Source organism: Schistocerca piceifrons, chromosome 4 (assembly GCF_021461385.2).
Source record: "Schistocerca piceifrons isolate TAMUIC-IGC-003096 chromosome 4, iqSchPice1.1, whole genome shotgun sequence".
Classification (NCBI taxonomy): Eukaryota; Metazoa; Arthropoda; class Insecta; order Orthoptera; family Acrididae; genus Schistocerca; species Schistocerca piceifrons.
The window spans coordinates 317,445,821-317,469,576 of NC_060141.1; the positions used below are offsets into that span (position 1 = coordinate 317,445,821).

The 23,756-nt window shown below is 40.2% G+C and overlaps 1 protein-coding gene across 1 annotated transcript in view; it reads right to left on the reverse strand.

The window, feature by feature from the left end:
• Nucleotides 1–23,756, reverse strand: part of LOC124794997 (roquin-1) — a 251,544-nt gene that overhangs the window by 8,279 nt on the left and 219,509 nt on the right.

The following is a 23,756-nucleotide window of genomic DNA, read 5'->3' on the forward strand; positions in this document are numbered from 1 at the left end:
CCAGAGACACCTATCCCCAAATGGCCTCTGTACACAGTTACTTTCACCTCCAACGACCCATCTTTCCTAATCTAATCCCCTCTTATTTTGTTGCTACTTTCCCTATTTCATGTCCTTTACAACCCCCCCCCCCCCCCCCCCTGTGTGTGTGAGAGAGAGAGAGAGAGAGAGAGAGAGAGAGAGAGAGAGAGAGAGAGAGAGAGAGAGAGAGAGAGAGAGGGGGGGGGGGAAGGGGGGGGGGGTGTTGACTGTTGACAACATGTTTGCAGCTCCATTTGTGGATCTACAGAAATAATACTACAGTGGAATCTCACTGAATGAGCACCTCTCGTAACAAGCAATTTGCATTAATGAGCAAAACAAATTGTAAAAAGACTCTCTTAATGAGTGATCTTTTGCATAACAAGCGATGATGATTTAGTGTGACATCATCAGCCATTCGCATGCGGTGGAGGAAACATTCAACAATATGGACACATTTCATTGTTGGAAGCAGCATATGAACATCAATTTAGAACATACTGCAGTCTGCTTTCAGCACTCTTTCTGCTACCATCTAAGTGCAGCTTGTGATCACACTTTTTTCTAAACTCGTGTTCACACAGTAGTTTTTTTGTGTGCAAATTTTCATAACCTTCACAGAAATGTCCCCAAAGATAAAGCTACAAGAAGATGACCATAAGAGAAAGAAAATGACATTAGAAATGAAACGTATAGTCATAAAAAAATGTGAACATGGTGAGAGCATTGCTGATTTAGCATGCACATAGAATCGGTCTATATCAACTATGTGCACTATTCTCAAGAACAAGGAGAAGATTAAGGAGTCAGACGCCCTTCAAAGGCAGTGACAAGAGAATCTAAACAACAGTTTCGTATTCTGGATGATGCCAAAAGATTGCTCCTTACATCAAATGAAAAGCAATTTCAAGGTGACAATATCAACAAGAATATCATTTGCGAGAAGGTGGGAATGATTTTTGCTGATCTCATTAAGACGATGCCAGGATCATCACCATCTGAAGAAGTGTTTCAAAGAAAGCTAAGACTGGTTCAAGAAGTTTAAAGAGATGGGTGACACCTGATCTCTTTTTTGTGATGGGATCAATGAAGTCTTTGGTCCTTCGATGAAAAAGATGTTTGTTTGGGATGAATCTGCTACTTTATGTCTTGCTTGTTATAGACACCGCTACTGCCCTTTCTCCAAGCCTACAAGACCACCTCCTTGAAGAATTTCAATTCATCAAGATCCAATTTCTGCCTCCCAACACCACTCCATTACTCCAGCCTATGTACCAGGAGATTATTTCTAACTCTAAGAAGCTCTACGCTATAGCACTCTTCAAGCATTGCTTTGAGTTGACTGAAGGTACCAATCTCACTCTCAAAGAGTTTTGGAAATATCACTTCAACATCATTTCCTGCGTCATGATGATTTAAAAAGCATGGAAAGTGGTTACCATGAGAACTCTCACTTTCGATTGGAAAAAGCTTTGGCCTGAGTGCGTTGTCAAATGTCACTCTGAGGCATATGAGTCAGTACCTGTGGAGCCTGTAGTCAACGAGATTGTGTCTTCGACCACTAGAAGTAGATAACAATGATATTAATGAGTTTACAGATGATCACAGCCAAGAAATAACCACCAAAGAGCTTATGGAGTTCCAGTGTATTTCACAGCAGGAAGTTGTCAAGACGAGTTTGGAGGAGGAAGAGGAGGAGGAGGCGGTGGTAAGAGCAAAACAGCAATCTTCTGGAGCAATAAGAGAAATGCTAAAAACACGGGAATCAATTTCATCGTACATTGAAAATCATCATCCCAATAAAGCAATGGCTACAGGCACTACAAATTTATTTGTTGATAATGCTCTGTCTAGAAACAAATGACTATAGATAGCTTCCCAGTAAAAAAGAATTAGTTATGTATCGTGAATAATAGAAAGTACATAATATTGTACATGCAATATTCTTTGAATAAATACCATATTTAAGACAAAACTTTTAGTGCTTTTTCTGCATGGAAGGTATTATCGTATTTTACATTAATTTATACGGGATAAATTGTTTCCCTTAACGAATGTGACACACTACAAGTAAGATTCTGGAACAAAGTAGCTTGTTATGCGAGGTTCCACTCTATACGGTAGAGTAAAGCTGCATCAGTTGTGTCTCTTGATGCTGCTGCAAACAAGGGATAGGGTTACTGGAACAGAGAGAAAATAAAATGCTGGAGAGTGCAGACGAGGGAGCTGGGAAGGAGAAGAAAAGGAAGAAAAGACATGGGGGGGTTAGGTTTGCGACTGCTATGAGAAAAAGATGGGAGGAGTGGAATTGGAGGGTATAATATGGGGGAGATGCAAACACAGACACACACTAGGGCATAACTAAGAAACATTTGTGCTAGTGGGGATAACTGAAATGAAACTGGTTTAGAAGCAGGTGTTAAAGTCAACCACTCAGCACACACTGCAGCTGGGTGATCTATTCCGCTTCAGGGCACATTTTGTTAAAAGTATTTAAAAATTTGAAACAGTAGAGGAAATCAAAAAATATTTTATAGTTTACTGAAAAGCATGAAATCAGAAATACAAGAGATAAAGGAAATAGAATCACAAGAAGGAATCGTCATCAGAGACATAAAAGTAATAATAGAAGAGATGAAGATTTATTTTGAACAGTTGCTAAACAGAGAGAATAAGAAGACCATGGACTCAGAATCACTGGTCTACTTGAGGAAAAACAACCTGTTACCTGGACAGAAACAGAAAAAGCTCTGAAAGAAAGGAAAGGAACTGACCCATAGGAGAGGGTCACAAAGATGCTAGAAAAAGGTGAACTGGCAGGAATTTGAAGATTAATGTGAACTATCTTGAGTATACCGACTTACAAAGTAAGGACCACCTTTAAGTGATGAATCTAGGAATGTACTACAACCATCTACATACCTCGCCCATATGGATCGCAAGGACAAGATTGGACTAATATCAGTTGTAATGCATCATATTATTATTATTTTCTTTTCTCCTTTGTTCTTTTCTTTATATACAATTTATTTGGTACCAGCAATACTATTGGTTTACAAACAAAACAAGTAGAGATCTGCTCTTCTATTTTTTAATTTTTTTATATTAATATGTTTGTCTCTATAAGTGGTAGCGGGTGGATGTATTATGAGTTCCACTGAGTTAATATTGTTAAAAAATGTGTATTCCAATTGTACTTTAAAAAGTGTTATAGAAAGTTATCGAGATAGCAAAGTTTATTCATACACTCACAATGACCATACCCGTGTGTTCATCATTCCGCGATGCGCTGAGAATCCTGTATCAATAGGATCGAAGCAGATAAGGACAATTTATGTGAGCAGAAGAGGGGCGATCCAGAACAGTATTGTCATACCAAGCTCTATGCATAATGACGGTAGCAAGAAAAAAGAAGTACGTAAATTTAAATACTGAATATATGTATTGAATACTGAGGGTATGTTGATATTAATGCCAGTTAAAGTTCACTCATGATGTGTGTACATTCCAATGTTTTTTTTCAATTATTCTTTCAAAATTTCCTTTTTTAAATTATTTAAGCAGCAATTATTAATCAATTTCCATTACGTATTATGTTTTATTCTCCCCTCCCTTCCCCACAACTATTCAATGGCGAATGTTCAAATGACAGTGCCAAGCAGAATATGAACAGATCTTTCAACTGCTGAGATAAAAATTTTTTGGGATAAATTATCCATTTTATCCATACAAGAAACTAATGAGGTCTTTGTTGCATTTGTTACATGTCTGTGAGACTGGAACTATAAACAACTTGAAGGAGCAAATTAAAATTAAATACTGCCTACAAACGAGATGCGCTGGGAATGCTGATTTGAGCGGTAAAGGTAGGAAGCTGCTACGCTGTATGCTTATATGACCACGCTTGGTGCCGTCTCTCTCGCAGTAAATAATCTCTTTTTCCTTCCAATTAATATCCTTTATGGAAAGCGCATTTCTGAAGGAAAGACGAAAATTTGTGTAAAGTGAACATTAAAGGAAATAATTCATTCAAATTCTGTAAGATTAGAGACTAATCAGGTTCATTCACGAATATGCATATAAATCTGCTTTAATTGAAAAGTACCGATACAAACAAAATTTCATCTTTAAATTTTTTTCTTTTCATAATTTTGTTAAATACTGTTCACAATGGAGCCAAAGGAAATGGCCATTGTTGAAAATTCATTACAAAATGCAATATGCCAACTCGTGAACTGGTCAATGGCTACCAAAACAACCAGGTTGGTACCCCACTATTAAAAAATGATGACACTAGTAGTATAACTAATCATGATGCCACTTTTATGACGCTCGATGAGACAATTTCTCAGGTCACACTGTGAAACATTTTTTTCAAGTAATGAAACTGATGCGTGCAACAGTGAAAACTCCTTTGATTATTTGCTCACAACATCGTGAACGCAAGAACAGGAAACTGTTCAAAAAAGCAATGTAAATACTAGTGACACCCACAATTTGACACAACTCATGCAACTAATAACACAACAGCTTAAGGGCGTAGCATAGAAGCTCACAAGGCGTCAGGAAAATATGCGACAACAGTTTACGTAACAAAATCATGCATTTAACGATTTCAAGAACAGTATTAGTCAACAGTTCAGTGAGGTGAGCAACACTAAACGCACTGAGTTATCTGAGAAACTATCCATGAAGTTGACAGAGCTCAGTAAACAACTAAAACAAGAAATAATTACTGACATGTCCCGAGATATAAATATGTTAACGGAGAAGGTAACATCCATATATTGTAAACAGGAACAACTTGCAGGTGAGTTGCAAAACCTTAGTGAAGCACATTCTCTAACTCAGGAGACACAATCACAAGTGCGGCACGAGCTTGATCAACATTTGCTTTATCAGATATGATCAAGGTAGGTATACCATCTAACCTGTATATATGTATAATAATATAAGATTTAGGATGCTGGAAAACCACATTCCAGAATTTATGTTGTTAGTTGATTAGGAATATTTTTGTTTATGTTTTTTCTTATATGTAAAATGTGTAAATGATAAGGTAAGTGGATGTAACAGGGAAGAATTTTACTGTTGTGTGTCTAGATATGATGATACTAGAAACACAACACTTCGCTTTGCATGTAGCCCAGTTGTAAATGAATAAACGAACTTGTGAAACGCACAGTAGCGCACAATGCAGTTCACAACTTGCTGTGACATTAGTGGTAACAAAGCGACGCAGCGTGTGCGTACTGGGGAGAAAGCTAGTTAGCAAGCGCATGCACGCCAGACAGACACAGCTGAAAGTGTTGGAGCACCAAAATGAACAAATCCTATGAGCTCTACAGCCTGCACCATCATTTCTAAAGCTGCAAACGGAAGAAGAAAATTAATGGAGAGTCTATACTACAACTACGACTATCTACACAATACACACAAACAGAGGTAAGCTAAGTGATTATATATACACAGAAAGGGATCCTAAACTGTGAAATATTTACTAAAGTTACGCTACTACGTACAATATATCTATATAGTTATAAATTTAAGTATTGAAAGTACACACACTGATTATAACTGAGGGACCAGAAAACTCTTGCTGCAGGTGAACAAGTGAGTAAAATATAAGTGGCAAACTGAATAAGAGGTCGCGCCAGGTTTATAATACGCTTTACCTTTCAGACTTACAGGGTAAGTAGAGACCCACACATGACATTAAATGAGTCTATGATAGCTCAACTGCACACTGAAGGAAATGAAAACATGGTTGAATACATGAAAGAGGTATTAGTGACCACTGAGCCACTGTACACTTATCTATGAAGATTTAGTTTTAAGTTAGTATTAAGTTTTTTTCTTCCGGGGAACGATGCATTGACACGTCCTAAAGTGAAGAAAGATTAATGGTTGTTGAGTGTTAGGTACCATATAAACATAAGAAAGGACCCCACCACAAGTAAATATTGTTGTAAGTTTATGATATGTATGAATGTGATAATGTGAAAATAGTTGCAGTATATCGCATATCACGATGCTGAACTAAGGTGGAGCACTACCAAATAATCAAGGGGTCAAAATTTAACTACTGTGAGCGTCGACTACTCATGAAAGTGCCCAACACCTGATTTGCATTGAAATTTTTATATACGTTTCTTATTTACATAAACACTATTTTTGCTGATTATACATAACATATAGTATTGAGGATACAACTCTGTATACCTCAGCATATGAAATGGTTATCCTTTATACAATGAACATTACAAGTAAATACTGAGGTGGACTTTATATATAAAAATAGGAATTTATTTTGTACAGCAGTACTATCGAGTCACAAACAAAAGAAGTAGAAATATGCTCTTCAGTTTTTTTAATTTCTTTATATTCATCTGTTTGTCTCTGAAGTGATAGCAGTTGGACGTATTATGAGTTCCACCAAGTTAATATTGTTAAAAAATCAGTTTGTTTCTATAAGTGGTAGCGGGTGGATGTATTATGAGTTCCACTGAGTTAATATTGTTAAAAAATGTGAATTCCAATTGTACATTAAAAAGTGTTATAGAAAGTTATCGAGATAACAAATTTTATTTGTAAATTCACAATGACCATACCCGTGTGTTCATGATTCCACGACGCGCCGTGAATCCTGCATCAAAAGGAACGAAGCAGACAAGAACAATTTACGTGAGCAGAAGAGGGACAATCCGGAACCAGTATTGTCACACCAAGCTCTATGCACAATGGCCATAGCAAGAAAAAAGAAGTACATAAATTTAAATGCTGAATGTATGTATTGAATATTGAGGGTCTGTTGATATTAAGTTCACTCAGGATGTGTGTACCTTCAAATTTTTTTTTTTTTTTTTTTTTTTTTTTTTTTCAATTATTCTTTCAAAATTTTCTTTTTTTTAACTATTTAAGCAGAATTTATTAATCAGTTTCCATTACATATATACAGTATTGGAGTGACAAAGACAGGTTAAGAAATGAGAGGATCAGAGAGTTAATGAAAGTGGGACCATTACAAGAGGATATAGGGAAATCAAGGATGAGATGGTATGGACATGTTAAGAGAATGGAGAAGAAAAGGATATCCAGGAGGATACACGAGATGAAACTGGAAGGAAAGAGACCCAGAGGAAGACCGAGAGACAGATGGCTGAAAGGAACAGAGGAATTCGTCCAGAAGAAAGGAGAAGACTGGACCAAGGTGAAGGCATAGAGATGGTGACAAGACTAAAGACGATAGAGAGGCCTATGTTCCATACAGACCCAGCAAGGGGCTGGAAACTGTTGAAGATGAAGAAGATAATGATGACCACATTATTCCCCCTGCAACTATTCACAGAGTGTACAGAGGTGTTTAAATATCGTTCCTCCCACACCTCATACGTGAATGGAACAGGAAGAAGAATAATAACTAGCAGAAATGGAAGTACCCTCTGCCACGAACTTCACAGTGGTTTCCAGAATATGGGTGTAGATGTACATGATCAATTAAGTGCAGATATGATAAAAGCAGCCAGGCTCATGGTACATTACTGTTACACTGTATCATGGGAGTGATATGGAGACGAAATGGGATAACAGTGTCTGGGAAAAAAAGGAAAAGGAAAAGATGTATTAACTACTAAAGGCTCACATTACTACTATGCTGCTTAAAGATCTTGGAAATGAGTCTGGAAAAAAGAGGTTGAGAGTTATCCTAGAACCTCAATTTGAAACAGAGCAGCACAGATTTAGGACCAACAGAGGAGCAACTGACCTCTTTTCTCCGCTCAGACAAATAATTGAAAAATATTGAGAGAAAGGAAAAGACCCAATAATAATGCTCATAAGTTTGGAGAAGGCATGTGACAACCCCCTAATTACAAAAGTTCAGATGCTGCATAATAATTATGAGAGTGAAGCGGTTTAGTACATAGTGAGTTATGCAAAGCGGCAGTTCTCTGTCCCTCTTACTTTCCATCACACTTAGGGATACCATAATGAAGGACATCAAGGAAGTGGAAAAAGAAGAGCTAAATTCTGTTGTATTTGCAGATGACATAGCCATTTGGGATGAAACCAACATGGAGGTACAGAGGAAATTTAATATGTGGAACATCAAGTGTAATATCAAGAAATTATTGACACTAGTGTCAATACTCCTGCCACTGGTGCAGTCACTAGTAATGTTTAATATGACAATGTTTTTTTAATGGGCTATTAAGTTACATATTTAATGTTTCCTGCCACAAGGATTTGGTTCTTTTTGTTACTTTTTTATTTCGCATGAGGTGAGCAAGCACAACAGCTGACTGGGGTTTATTTGCTGCATAATAAAGACTGGCTGCTGTTTCGTCTGCTGCACAGATCAAAGATGTTGGGAAGATGATCTATGATATCTCATAGATACCGTTCTTATTTTTAATAATAAATTATTTTTAATAGTTTTTATTAATTGGAAAGCTTATCAAAAATAACAAATGTTTAAAAGAGGAGTTTTACAATAATTTAGAAGTACTGCAAACTGAAGTCAGGAAAATCGTGTGGAAATGCCACCTCATGTAAATGCCCCCCCCCCCCCCCCTCCAAAAAAGAGAGAGAGAGAGAGAGAGAGAGAGAGAGAGAGAGAGAGAGAGAGCAGGAAGAGGGTTTCTGGGATGTAGCCACTGAGTTATAAACATTCTGACAAAATCTGGCTATGGAAATGGGAATTGTACTTTCAGTACAAGTAGATTTTGACATAGAAAAGATCATACTGAGAGTAGATTACAGAAAATTGACGAACTGCCTATTGGCTTCTGTCTCGGGTTCTTCGGTCGGCATTCATCTAATGATTTTTCTGATGTTTCGCCAGCCACTCATGCTGGCGAAACGTCAGAAAAATCATTAGATGAACGTCGGTCGAAGAACCCGGGACAGAAGCCAATAGGCAGTGTGTCAACAAGTGGCCACGAAAGCCTTAACAATTTTGTATTAAAGAAAATTACTAGACAGGTGGCAGAAATGGCTAACCAAACATGTTAAATGATCTGAAAGGACTGTTAGTGAAGACACTTTTCCACCAATGTAGAATGGTAAAAAGAAAAGGAATTTGTAACAGGATATCCAAATGCTGAAGCTGGAGAGTGGGGAATACTTAATATGAAGGAATTCCAGAATTGGAAAGATTTCAAGAAGCAAGTTAAAGAGAAACCATGGTCTCAGCGAGAACAACAGAAACTAACCCTAGAACTACTGTAACCAACACCACACAGTCCTGTCAGGGGTAAAGTTCCTACATGAACCAATGAGCGATAGCAATAATCAATGGAATGCCCACCTACGTACTGTAGAAAATGGTTAAAAAGGAGTGATCAACAGTCAGTTCAATTTTAAGTTATTTGGAGCAATTGGATATCTTCAACAAAGCTCGTGAAGAAGACAAGTGGAGAAAGAATGGCCAGAATTCACATGGGGAGACCAAGCCCCACCAGGGACCGACATCAAGTAAAAGTAGTTGTTATTGTACAGTAAACACAAAACTAACGACCCATTCAGTGGTTCAAATATAATTGAGAAAAAACTAACGAAATGTACAGGTGATTCAAATATAATGGGAGAAGAATAACAGGTAACACACATTACTACGAGAAAATGTGCAGAAGGAGAATTGTTGAAACTGGGGACTGGACACCAAGGTAAGGGTGTCCCAAGGGACTGCATAATGTAGAACAGATCCAGAGGTATACTGGAGAAATGCAAACAGCACCGAGAAGACCTGGTAAATATAGACTGTAAAGATTACACCTATTTTTATATTTCTGTAAGCTGTCCTTGTTCTACTTTTAAGTTAGGGAAAAGGGTTTTTATACCTTTTGTAAGAGTTTTACTGACATTAGTTAAAGAGAGTGGGTTTTTTTTAACACAAAAAAAGAGCAAAACATGATAACTTTGAAGTCTCCAGGAATAACAAAAACAGACCATTAGCCTTATGGTTATTCCACTGTTTTTCCACTGTGGTACAAGAATGGAGGAAGATGCTTTATAGCTCCTCTATAATGACTAGTGATTGCTAAAATTTGATTGTTCATTAAGTTATGTTTTTGCAAGTAGTAACACTTCGTGTAATTTTTATACTGGGACTTTTAGAGAGACAGGTTTTTCAATAGCTTGAAACTATATATTTGTTTTTGGGTAGGTCAATCTGGTTAGGCTCTATTCCAATACCATTCGTGGGTAGACTCCAGTTTTAAGGATCTTAGACAGCCTGTTTTCTGGACTAAAAGTGGCTAGAGAAGAGTATTGTCTTGTTAAAATAAGAAGTATTAAAGTTCTCCAGTACTTTTGTATTTGGCAGGACGGAGGAAGACAAACCTGGAATCTGTCCTTGAGAGGGCATAAATACTTTATTGGGTATGGAAGTATCCGGAACTGTTCAAGAAGGATAATTTCCTGTTGAATGCGAAATGTAACTATACCTAGATACTTCCTCCTGGAAGCAGTCAAAGTGTTGCTACCTAAATGAACAAGATGCAATACAACTTAAATAGTTCCTTATGTATTTTCCAAAAATAATTAACATCAACCATATTAAACAATATCTGAAGCACGGAGCATTAGGACTTTCCATTACTACCCCAGACCATGTTTAAATCTGCAACTAACATTGCAATATTGTTTCAAAGTGGGTGGATATTAATCTTGTTCCTAGGAAGTGGGATATCTAGTGCATCCTCATAGAGGATGCAACCTATGTGGTTGGGAAGTTATTAAGTTGATGGGAGGATGTAATTCCAATTCAGGCTAACATATAATTGGATCCTAGTAGATACTTTTATGGGAATATGACACAGATTTCACAATACTGGGTGAAAAATCTATTCAGTATGATATTTTCTAACTGATGAGGAATCAGGTAGAGACTGACTTGTTACAGTTGCAAACAAAATTCATTTGATCAAACAATTGATAAAAAAACGTTCTTGCTGTGCTTGATGCATCTAATAAGGCTTCTGATGAATACAAACCCCAATCTCTACACATAAAAGGAAATGTCCTGATTGATTAACTGACTTATCATCGCCCAGTCCAAATTGCTATGGACAGAAACTTGAAATCTAGAGAGCCTGTTGATATTATACTGTAGGTATTGTTTACTAAGCAAGGGGGTGAAATAGGAAATGAAAAGTTTTTTTAAAAGTATGTTGTTATTAAGGTAATTCCGAAGCTAGAACTACAAAAATTGGTATTTGGCTTCATGGTCAGAAATAATAATAATAAAAAAAAAATGTGTGTTTCAGGATTTTTGTAAATTCCACTAGTAAGGGGGGTGAAAGACTTTTTTTCTTTTTTTAAAAAGAAATCATTACTAAGGAATTGCTAAAGTTTTTTTAAAGATACACCTGTAAAAACTGGTATTGGATTTCTTAGTTAGAAAAAAAAAGTGATTCAATGTGTTTGGAAATTCAGCTTCTAAGGCACTGAAATAGAAGATGGAAAGTTTTACAAAAATGTTTCATTACGAAAGTATTTTGAAAACGAAATCTATGGAAATTTGTATTTGGCTTCTTGGTTAGAAGTAAAAAAATACAAGTTTCACTGTTTTTGGAAATTCAACAGCTAAGGGGGTAAATAGGGGATGAAAAGTTTTATGAAAACATTTCATTAAGAGAGCAGACTCCCTTTTTGGTCCGAAGTATGTTCGGAAAAGATCATGCTTTTATTGCGTAAAAAGTTTAGAAGGTGTTGCAATCTGTGAAGTAAATCAAATTGTACAGAAAAAGAAATGGACGTTGATACATTAATTTTTCAGAAGACCAAGTATATATTTATAAATTATGTTTGTTATTACTATGCAAACTAATCATTACTGATGACAAATAGGTAATGCGCTTAAATGTGACCAGGTGTAAAGCTGGTGCTAAAACCACTTATCCGATTTGTCTCTTTCTTTTTTTAACTTGCTATATGAAATTAAATTAAAACCCTTTGGAACACTTTAATTATGCAAAGACTGTCTCAGTCACTAACTCTTTCATACTGTGTAGATCAATACACGAGCAACCGGCCTAAGAACATGTGTGTGTGTGTTTTACTTTTCACCTATACATGGATGAAAACGAATTAGTTAGGTAATTGATTTGTGAAATGTAAAATGTCCAAAGGTAGAATTTTAACTATAATGTATATAACAGTTGATATGTCAGAAAAGACAGCCTACTTCTGTTCATTCATGTATCAGAGACTACTGCATCAACCTGTTGTCAGTCTAATTAACATTAAAAAACAGACATCATTATCCATAGCTCTAACTGTGCAGCTAGCAAGGTGGGTATGTAATGTCATGACATTGTTGACACCAACATTCACATTTCTACTGTTGGTGCAATAAAAGGTAAATTCTAATTTGACTATGTTTAGTTTAGACTATTGTGTCCTACATTTAATGTTATCACCCATAAAAGGCTGAACCAACGCTTCTTTTTGAGGTGAGCAAGCTTCATGGCTGACTGGGGTTAATATGTTGTGTAACGTAGATTGACTAGATTGACTGCTGTTGTGCCCGCCGCACAAGCCAAATATGTGAGAACGAGATCCATGATGCCTCATAGATACTGTTCTTTTTTTAACAATAAATTATTGTAAATTGTTTTTCCTGATTGGAAAGCTTATCACTAAGTAATAAGTCTTGTTGATTAGCTTCATACAGAAAAATGTAATACAGACGGAAAACATATATCAAGAAAAAATATCTGGATTTTATTTTATGTCACAATAATGATAAAAAATTCATATCTCAACTTTTTCAGAGTTAATTGTCTTTTGTAGGATTGAGACTGCTATCTGAAAGAAACGTGATGAAAGGGGTTGAATGGAAACAAATTTTGGTGTGGAATTGTTGGCAGTAGTTGAAGCCTCGCTACCAGTGTACATCACTTTTAGCAGTGAAAAGCAGATCCACTCCCAGTATGATCAAGGTTGTTCAGTGAGAGAAACAACTCTCTAATGGTTTTATTTATTATCTTACAATTAGTTAGATACATAATAGTATTCACGTTACCAGTTTTGGCACACAGTTGCAATCTTCAGATGTGGCTCAGCCATGAAAAAATTCGTACTCATATATAAATAAATACAGTTATAGTACTGAACCATTTCTAACAAATAATGGTTGCATTTACATAGTGCATAACTATAATCTATTTCTCTGATAAAGAGAACATTCCTCCCAGGTTAATCAAGAAGAATACACACTGTAGAAGAATGTGTGGCTGTTATTAGCACATGATTGTGTAGTTTATCTTATCTGCACATAGCACCAACAAGAGACTTGAAGAGACATGAATCAGAGAATCAATCAAAAAGAAGTCCAAATGCATCAACTTGTCATATAAACAATGGGTTAGACTTGCCAAAATCTGTACCACATTCAGCTGCTTCACAAATTAGACCACCAAGATAACATAGCTTGTCGAGCTGCGTGTTGCAATTTGATAGAAGCTGCACACAACAAACACATGGATCACAATTTGTTTTCAGATGTGGCCACATTCCAAATCTGCAGAAAAGTTACCAAACTGTCACATATAGGGTAACGACCTGCTTCATGCTACCACTGAACGGCAAAGAGGCACTTCAAAAGTGAATGTATGAATTCACATACACTACAGTTTATGGACCTTTCAGACAATTACAGGAAATATCTTCCTCGATATGCTGCAGCAATTCCTGAAACCCAAGCTTAAACAAGAAGGCACTCCAAAAGGACACAGCCTCTTCATTTTGCTTTGATAGTAAGTGTGTACCTAAATCAAAAACTACCCAACAGACGAATTGACAGACGTTCAGCAAGGCTGTGGCCATCACGATCACCTGATTTGACATCCCTGGGGCCTTCAGTTGGGAGTACACCAAGTCAATGATTTTCAAAAGAAAGATAAGGGATCTCCAGGATATAACAGTTCGAATCTGGGATGTAGGATCAGCAATTTCACAACATATGCTTCTAAATGTATTAAGGTCTGCTCTGCAATGCATCAAAATGGACAGCAATCATGTTGAAGTGCAATGAAAATGTGGACACGTTGACTATAAATATACATTCGTATTTTGTAAATGCTTCCATTGTTTCATAGAAATGGATCAAGACACTACAACCACTCTACATTTGTTCATATTTAGATACAATGCTTTTTTTTAAGTGGATTGAGCACATCCGAAGATGGCTACAAAAAAATATAGTTGGCATTTAGCCTAACTATATTTGTTACTATGTGTGTCCAATGCCTTTTTATTGGATTAAAAACACCTGAAAATAGCAACTACTTGCCAAAAACAGTAATGCGAATATTGTTACATATCTTAAGTGATTGTAATGTAATAAATTATTATAAAAACTTTTACAAAGGTAGCATATTTCCAATTGACAACGTCAGTTTTTTTTTTAAAAAAAACTCTCTAACTGTTTCAAAAACAGATGACCCCTGTCCTATTTCCTAGCATACCTAACACTCCTCTCACACTTGCTAACCAACCACAAATGAGGACCTTGTTAGCCACTTCTTACCACCCAGAACTGTAAGACTTAACCATGGTCTCTTCAAATGCTTTGACAAACATCATTGCACACTGAAATGAGAAACACCCTCCCCTACCTCCCACGTTGGTATTCCGCCATCTACTCAATCTAAGCAATAGCTTTGTCCATCCATAAGACTCTTCTGCTCACAAAACCTTATCCAATGGATCGCAGCCCCATTGAAGACCCAGGTTAAAAACCTACCCCATATATCTGCGCAACAATTCCTATTTCAACCCTGTCATTAGCATTTATCAACTCATTAAAGACCACCACACTGTGCAGCTACATCACAAATCAACCTCATTTTAACCACTGTAGAGCATTCTGTGTGTGTAAGAGCACAAATGAGGTAGCCAGTCTAATGAAAGACCACCACCACCACCACCACCACCACCACCACCACCACCACCACCATCCTGTAGCCAAAAGCCAGCTAGACCAGCACATGACTTAGCGTACTGTCCAACATACTTTCGTTAGCATGAATGGCTGATTTACAACTCACGCCATTTGGATTCTCCTTACCAACACCTATCTTTTTCAACAGTGCAAGTGGAAACTCTCCCTAAACATCAACTTTGTTGCTGTAATTTACTGGATTCCATCCTTCAATACTCTTTTTACACTTCCTAGTTTCCAATCCCACCTCCCTCAGCACCTCATTCACACTGTTTCTCCTCTACTCCATCACAATTCCCTCATTGGAATATTTTACTGTCTCTTTCCTTTCCTCTTACACTGTATCCTTGCCCCTGTTCTCTTCAGGTTCCTCTTTTCCCCGTCTATGTTCCTCCCAGATATGCCAGTCCCCAACCAGCCTCTGCACACAGCTATTTGCTCCTCCAAAGCCATATCTTCCCTAACCCTTTTATTCTGTTCCTATCTTTCCCCATTTCAGGTCCATTCCATCTACCTACCATCCTCCCAATCTGAGATCACCCTGTTGTCTTACGCCATTCTCACACATATTGTAAAACCGATGTGGATGTGGAGATGTACCAGTTTTGTGATGTCACTTCCTGTCAATTCATGTTGAGTAAAACACTGCTGCATGTGAAACAAAAAAGAAGTTCTATAATAATTTGGGAATGTGGTAAGAAACACATTTAACAGTATGAGGTGCTTATAAATGAATGATGAATGAATTAATAATAAATCGATTTATTACTTAACATGGGCAAGCCTTACAGCATAAGCAGCTGCAACTGTCTGTAAGTTTTTGATGCACTGCTCGCTGTTCGATTGTCAGGCTTACTGCACTAGTATAGTATACGGCTCCAAGATGGCGTCTCAATAGGAAAAGGCTTCCTGTGTGCACTGTTTCGAGGTGTTCAGACCTTTGGTTACAGTGCAGCATGAGTTTCTTGCATGGTTTAGGAAAGACCCACCACACAAGAATAACATAGATAGGTAGTACCAAAAGTTTGTGGAAACTGGATGCCTTTGTAAGGGGAAGAGTCATGGTTGCCCTATGCATCTAATGCAAACCTTAAAAAGAACCTTTCATTGAAGTCCTCATAAGTCACTTAATAAAGCAAGCACGGAATTGTCCACACCAAAGATTACGGTGTGAAAGGTGTTGCAGACAAAGTGAAAAAGCGGTGCTCTTGAGAAGAGTTGAAGTTAAAAATGGAGGGCATTGCTTTTGCAGAAAGCCTCACCTCCTGCGAAGAAGCCACTTTCCATGCAAGTGTCAAGGTGAACACACACAATGTCTGTAACTGGGGGAGCAAGAAACAACATATGCAGATGCAGCATCAGTGTGACTCTCTAGTGAACATTTTCTGTGCAGTGTTATGCAAGATAGTGCACATCCCATTTCTCCTCAAACAACAAATGGTGACAGGTAACTCACTTTGAGACATATTGGAAACCTGGTTATTACCCCAGCTGAATACCAGTTATAATGATTACCTTTTGCAACTGAATGGTGCTCCACACTATTTTCACAGGAATATATGCAAGCTTCTTAATCACATTCTTCACAGACACGGGATTGGATGTACTGCAAGAGCTGACAATCAATTTCTCCCGTAACCAACCCATTTGTCAAATTTAACACCTCACAATTTCTTTCTGTGGGGGTCTGTGAAAGACTGAGTTTATGAACCTCCAATGCTCTTGCCTTGAGAAAGTGTGAGGTCAGATAAAGCATGCACTGCAAACTATCACAGAGTACATGCTACACTGAATACAGGAAAAAAAATTAGTTACCATGTAGGTGTGTATCGTGGGACCAAGGGTGCATATATTTAAGGGTTGTGATTAATGTATCAAAAACTGGGACAGTTACTGCTGCTCATGCTGGAAAAGGTCTGCTCGTGATGAATTGATTTATTATTAATTTTAAAACTGCTCCATTCATTTATTAACAACCTGTATTGCATTTTGTCATTTTCAGTTGAAACCCATGTTTGGTGGCTTTTATATAATAAATGAAATTAAATGATCTTATGGCATTGCTGGCTGGGAGGCCTCATCCGGGGAGGTTCAGCCACCAAGTAAGAGTCTTATTTCAGTCGATGCCACATTGGATGACTTACGTGCCGGTGATGAAGATGAAATGATAATGAGGACAACACAACACCCAGTCCACGAGCAGGGAAAATCTCCAACCCAGCTGGGAATCAAACCCAGATCCACTACATGGCATGCAAGCACATTACCATTCTATGAATATATAATATTTCAATGCACCAGCACACTGAGGACCTCTTGAAATTGTGTCATTATTGGTACAAGTTGTTGTAATAAAATGACAGATCATCATATTAGTGGTTGAATAATTTTCACAGGGCGCTATCCGTAAGGCGCAGTCTTGGGCTGTAGCCCATGGGTTTCAGTTTTCGGCAGCCAAGACCCGCGTTATGCATTTCTGCCGGCGCCGAACAGTCCATCCTGAGCCGCGGCTTTATCTTGCCGACGAACTCCTTGCTGTGGTGGAGACCCACAGGTTTTTGGGGGTGGTTTTCGATGCCCGGTTGACTTGGCTGCCTCATATCCGGCAGCTTAAACAGACGTGTTGGCGGCATCTAAACGCTCTGAGATGCTTGAGCCACACCCGCTGGGGCGCCGACCGCTTTACCCTGTTGCGGCTCTACCAGGCGTTAATCCAGTCCCGTCTGGATTATGGGAGCCTGGCTTATGGCTCAGCATCCCCATCTGCGTTACGGGTGCTGGACCCAATTCTCCACAGCGGGATACGCCTTGCCACTGGTGCTTTCCGCACCAGCCCCGTGGACAGCGTACTAGTGGAGGCAGGTGTACCTCCCCTGCGGTTCCGACGCCAACGTTTGCTGGCCGCTTATGCTGCCCATGTTCTAAGCTCGCCCGGGCATCCAAATTATCGTCTCCTGTTCCCGCGATCGGTCGTCCATCTGCCAGATCGTCGGCCCCGGTCTGGTTGTACAATAGCGGTCCGCGTCAAAGAGCTTCTCTCTGGGCTTCAGGTTTTTACTGTTCCACCTACTTTCCGGGCTACTTTGCATACACCCCCATGGTGTGTTCGTCGCCCTTGCCTTCGGCTGGACCTGGCACAGGGCCCGAAGGACTCAGTCCCTCCAGAGGCCTTCCGCCGCCGCTTTTATTCTATCCTGGCCACGTATCAGGGCTCTGGTATTGTCTACACTGACGGTTCGATGGTTGCTGGTCGTGTCGGGTATGCGCTCACTCTAGGGGACCGTTCCGAACAACGTTCCTTGCCGGATGGCTGCAGCGTTTACACTGCTGAACTGGTCGCCATCTTTCGTGCCCTAGAGTATATCCGCTCCTGCTCAGGTGAGTCCTTCGTTATCTGTAGCGATTCCCTGAGCGGTTTACGAGCTCTCGACCAGTGTTTCCCTCGTTCTCGTTTGGTGATGGCTATCCACGAGTCTCTGCATACTCTCGCCTGTTGCGGCCGCTCTGTGGTCTTTGTGTGGACCCCCGGTCATGTCGGTATCCCAGGTAACGAACATGTTGACCGCCTGGCGAAAGAGGCCACCAGCAAGCCATCTCTGGACCTTGGCCTCCCTGAGACTGATTTGCGGGCAGTCTTCCGCCGCAAAATCTTGGCGCTATGGGACGAGGAATGGCGCGAACTGACAATGTCCAATAAACTCCGTGCTGTCAAGGAGACGACGGCTGTGTGGCGGTCATCCCTGCGAGCCACTCGCAGGGACTCGGTAGTTCTTTGCCGGCTCCGCATTGGCCACTCCCGGCTGACACACAGTTATTTACTGCGCAGGGAGGACCCTCCTGTATGTCGCTGCGGGGCGGCTTTGACAGTGGCCCACATTCTGTTGGCCTGCCCCCTTTTAGCTGTGGTCAGGCAGACATTTGCGCTGCCTGATACGCTCCCTGCCCTTTTAACAGACGACTCCGCTATGGCTGACTTAGTTTTACGTTTTATTCGGGCAGGGGGATTTTATCATTTAATCTGAGTGTTTCTGTTGTATTTTATTGTTTTGTGTTGATTCTGGCCTTTGACCTATGGTTTTACACTGATTTTTTAATGTGTTTCTAAGTGGCTGGCCTTTCCTTTTTTATGTCTATGGTCGGCCAACCACCGTCACACTCTGTGTGGTTTTAGTTTGTTTTGTCTTGTCTTTGTCTCAGTATCCCTTGTTCTGTATCGTCTGTGATATCTTCTGTTCCTTGTTTTTATTCTCTGTGGGTGTTCTTTGTCTTTGGAAAAAGGGACCGATGACCATGGCAGTCTGGTCCCTTTAATCCCCCAAACCAACCAACCAACCAATTTTCACATTTGAACAATGGAAACTCCAGGTTGGAATATCAATAATGTTAGGAAAAGCATAGATCGCTGGTCACCATGAATATTACCCACTGAGTTGCAGATGAAAAGACTATTACGTATCGTGGCTTTCGGCCAAAGCCTTCTGCAAAAAGAAAACACACACACACACACACACACACACATTCACACAAGCAATCCCACCTCAAGCGCACATGACTGCTACCACTGGCAGCTCTGACTGTAATGTGGATAAAAATGCGGAGATACGAAGTAACGTTTACCTAGTTGGAGTCTTGCTGTATCCAAAAACTTTTTATTCACCTTTGTGTTTTATATTAGGTTCTGGGAATTTGTCATTAATGTAACAGAACTACGTTCTGTAATATTCTCTATTATGTAAATATAAGTATGTTCGTTATCACTGTTCAGATTTTACAAACATGCCAAGGAACACAGATCAATGAACTGCAAGATTTCTTCCTATGTCACTATCACAATTCAATATTTATTTAATAGCCCAAAAGACTTTCTCAATTTTGGGATACATAATTCTTTTATAAATACGGGCTATGATTGTGTGCATCAGGTTTACTGATATCATCTTCAAGACCTGGACCCAGGCCAAGACACTGTATCCTCATTCTTTCACAATATTAACATCTTCTCTCTCCTCTGCTTCACCTGGTCCTCTTAAACCCAGTGTGTCAATTTCCTAGATGCTGACCACCTCCTTTCTGTGGCTCAGTCCACATTAAACTTCCCAACCATCAACAGTACCTGCATTTTGACAGCAGTCAGTCCTTCCACACTAAAAAATCCCTCCCACACAGCCTGACCATCTGAGGATGGTGTATCTGTAGTGACAGGAACTCCCTTGCCCATTATGCTGAGGGTGTCACCAAGGCCTTCACAGATAGGCACTATATCGCAGATACAATCCATAAACAGATCTCCCGTGCCATTTCCCCTCATATCCCCAATCCTCCCACCAGCCTCAGAACCATCTATAATGGAGTGCCCCCTTTGTCACACAATACCACCCCTATCATAGTGCCCTGAAATGGGGGACATACTACCGAAGATCCTTCCCAACCCTCCTTAAGTAATATTATGTTGCCCACCCAACTGCCACATCATCCTAGTCCATCCCTATGCCACTCCTACTCTCAACCCCAACTCCTTAACACAGGGATCATAGCCTTATGGAAGACATGCCCAATCCATCCACCCAGCACTTCCTATTCCAGTCCTGTCACAGGCTTAACCTAACCCATCAAAGGCCAGGCCACCTGTGAAAGCAGCCTTGTATGCTAGCCCTGCTGCAATCATTGCACAGCTTTTATACTGACATGACTACCAACCAGCTGTCCAACAGGACCAACACCCACCACCAAACTGTGGCAAAGAGCAAAGTAGACCAACCAGTGGCACAACATGCAGCTGAACATAACATGCTCGATTTCAATGGTTGCTTCACTGCCTGAGCCACCTGGATCCTGCCCTTCACCACCAGCTATTCTGAACTGTGCAGATGAGAGCTATCCTTACAACACATTCTCCGTTCCTGAATTTTCCCAGTCTACAACCTATTCTTGTCCCCTCGCCCTCTTTGTGGACTGCCCTCTGCCAACGCATCTCCCATGTTTCCCCTTGCCCATTCCTCTCCTTTTTCACTCCCCATTAACCCCTTCCCCTTTCCCCACAGCCTCGTGACGCTGTGCCTGTTGGCAATATGGTCCCTGCACATTCCACCAGACAGTGCTCTTCGGCATTAAGAGTGCTTGCCTGTGTGAATGTATATCTCTCTCTCTCTCTCTCTCTCTCTCTCTCTCTGTGTGTGTGTGTGTGTGTGTGTGTGTGTGTGTGTGTGTGTGTGTGTGTGTGTGTGTTTTTCCTGTTCTGAATAAGGCTCTGACAGAAAGCAAATGTATAAGTGTCTTTTTGTTGTGCCTGCCTGCAACTCAATGTGTCATCTTTAAGGTAAGTAGCAAAGTAGCAAACTTCAGGAAGTCAGTCAGTGTGTTCTATAGGTGGTGCACATACGTCCATAGAAGTATGCACGGTGGGTATCTCGGAAACCTTGACTGTAGGTGTCCTGCCTCCCCTTCCCAATCTCCCGCAACTATTTCCTCTTTTTTTGCCCTGAACACACAACATGTGGTTCCAAAAAATAAGTTTGTGATGGGAAGTATCTAGTGTTAAGTCTCTATTTGTGATATTTTCTCTTTCTGTATACTTGTAATTAATAATATTCTGTTTCAGAATTCCTAACATTAATTTTTATTCACGTTGTAAAAATGCATATTAAGAGCCATTTTAATACATTTGTGGCAGTTATATGTAATTTACACACATTATTTAAGCAACATAAAAAGAAAAATTCTAAATAACTTAGGACACCACTCGAAGTGTTGAGTTGTCAACACGCAAGCATGACAGAGGAAGAAAACTTGCCAGCTTTCAGAATAAATCCTAAGTTGAACTAGAGGCCCCCAACACACACACACACACACACACACACACACACACACCTGTGCTCCTACATTGTGCTGGCTGGATACACAATGCCGGGATTGCACTTCAGCCGGTGGAATAGGGTGGAATGGGTGGATACACAATGCCGGGATTGCACTTCAGCCGGTGGAATAGGGTGGAATGGGTATTGTGTTAAATGGAGTGCTTAGAGAGGGGAGGGGAGTGGGGATGGGGAAGCTAGTGGCTTAGAGGGAAGCAGCAGGTTTACTGACTAGGTATGTGGGTGAGAGGGGAGGCAGCTACACGGGCTAGCCCTGTGATGTGCGAATACTGAAGCTGGTGTGGGATGCAGTGGACGTAATGTAGAAGACATGTATTCAGAGGAGGTGACAGGACTGAGGAAGGGGAAATGATTAGGTGGAAAGTGTGGGGACAGTGGGTTAAGATAGATTGAGGCTAAGAAGGTTACAGCAACGAAGGATATATTGTGAGAATAAATCTCATCTTTGTAGCTCAGAAAAGCTGGTGGATTTGGAGGTGGTGGAGGAGAGGGAAGGATCCAGATGGCCTGGGTTGTGAAGCAGCCATTGAATTTGAACATATTATTCCAGTAGGTGCTCAGTTTTGTTCTTGGTTATTGTTTGATGGTGGCCATTCTTTCAATTGTACAGCTAGTTGATTGTCATTCCAACACAACAAGCTGTGTACTGATTGCAGCAGTGTTGTATATGACAAGGATGCTCTCGCAATTGGCCCTGCCTCTGATGGAGTGGGATAATCCTGTGACAGGGCTGGAGTAGGAAGTGTTGGGCAAGTGGCTTGGGAGTGCAAGTGGCGTATGGATGTTCTAGGGAGTTGGATAGGCAACAGAATACCACTTTAGGAGGGTTGGGAAGAATCTTGGGTATGATATCCCTCACTTCCAGGTATGTTCATAGACAATCAAAGTCCTGGCAAAGGATGTGATTCAGTGGTTGCAGTCCAGGATGATATTGGATGACAAGGATGACACTCCTGAGTAGCAGATTTTGGCATGGGAAATCCTGCTTGAGAACTGGGTTTAAGTGGCTGTGCCTGACTGTGAAGGCCTCATGAGACCAACAGCAAAATGGGGCAAAGGTGTTCTTTTCACTGCAGATAACTCCGTCCATAGGTGGCAAAGTTTCCAACCCTTTGCCACGGGGAACACATCCCTGTGGAAAAAACAGATGCAAAACCTGTTCAATCCCCCCCCCCCCCCCCCCCCCCAAACACTTTCTGCTCCAGTCTTGTCACAGGTTTATCCTACCTCACCAGCCATGTTATATACCAATTGAGCTGCAATCACTGCAAAGCTTTTTATGTTGGTATGATAATCAATCAGCTGTCCACCATAAGTGACCAACGCCAAACTGGGGCCGAGCACGAAGCTGTACACCCAGTGGCACAACATGCAGCTGAGCAGAACATGCTCAATTTCAGTGGCTGTTCACAGTCCACGCCATCTTGTTCCTGCTCTCCACTGACTTTCTGGAACTACACAGATGTGAGTCATCCTTGCGAGACATCCTTCACTCCTGTAACCCTCCTGGCCTTAATCTCTGTTAACTTACTGTTGTTACACCTTCCACCCATCAATTTCTACTTTCTTTGAGCTGTCACTCGCTCCAAATCCATGTCACTTTCATCATACACTGCAGCCCACCGACTTTGGTACCTACACAATACATGCCTACACCATGCACCAGCTACTTCTCCCTCCCAAATTCCTGGCCTTCATCTGAGCCACTAACCATCCCCTCCCCCAACCCTTTTTCTGCCTCCTACCTCTCTCTGTTTTCCACCCAGTCCACTGAGTGGAATGGCACAGTGGTTAGCACACTGAACTTGTATTCGGTAGGACGACAGTGCAAACCCACGTCCAGCCATCCTGATTTATGTTTTCCATGATTTCTGTAGATCACTTCAGGCAAGTTCTGGGGTGGTCTCTTTGAAAAA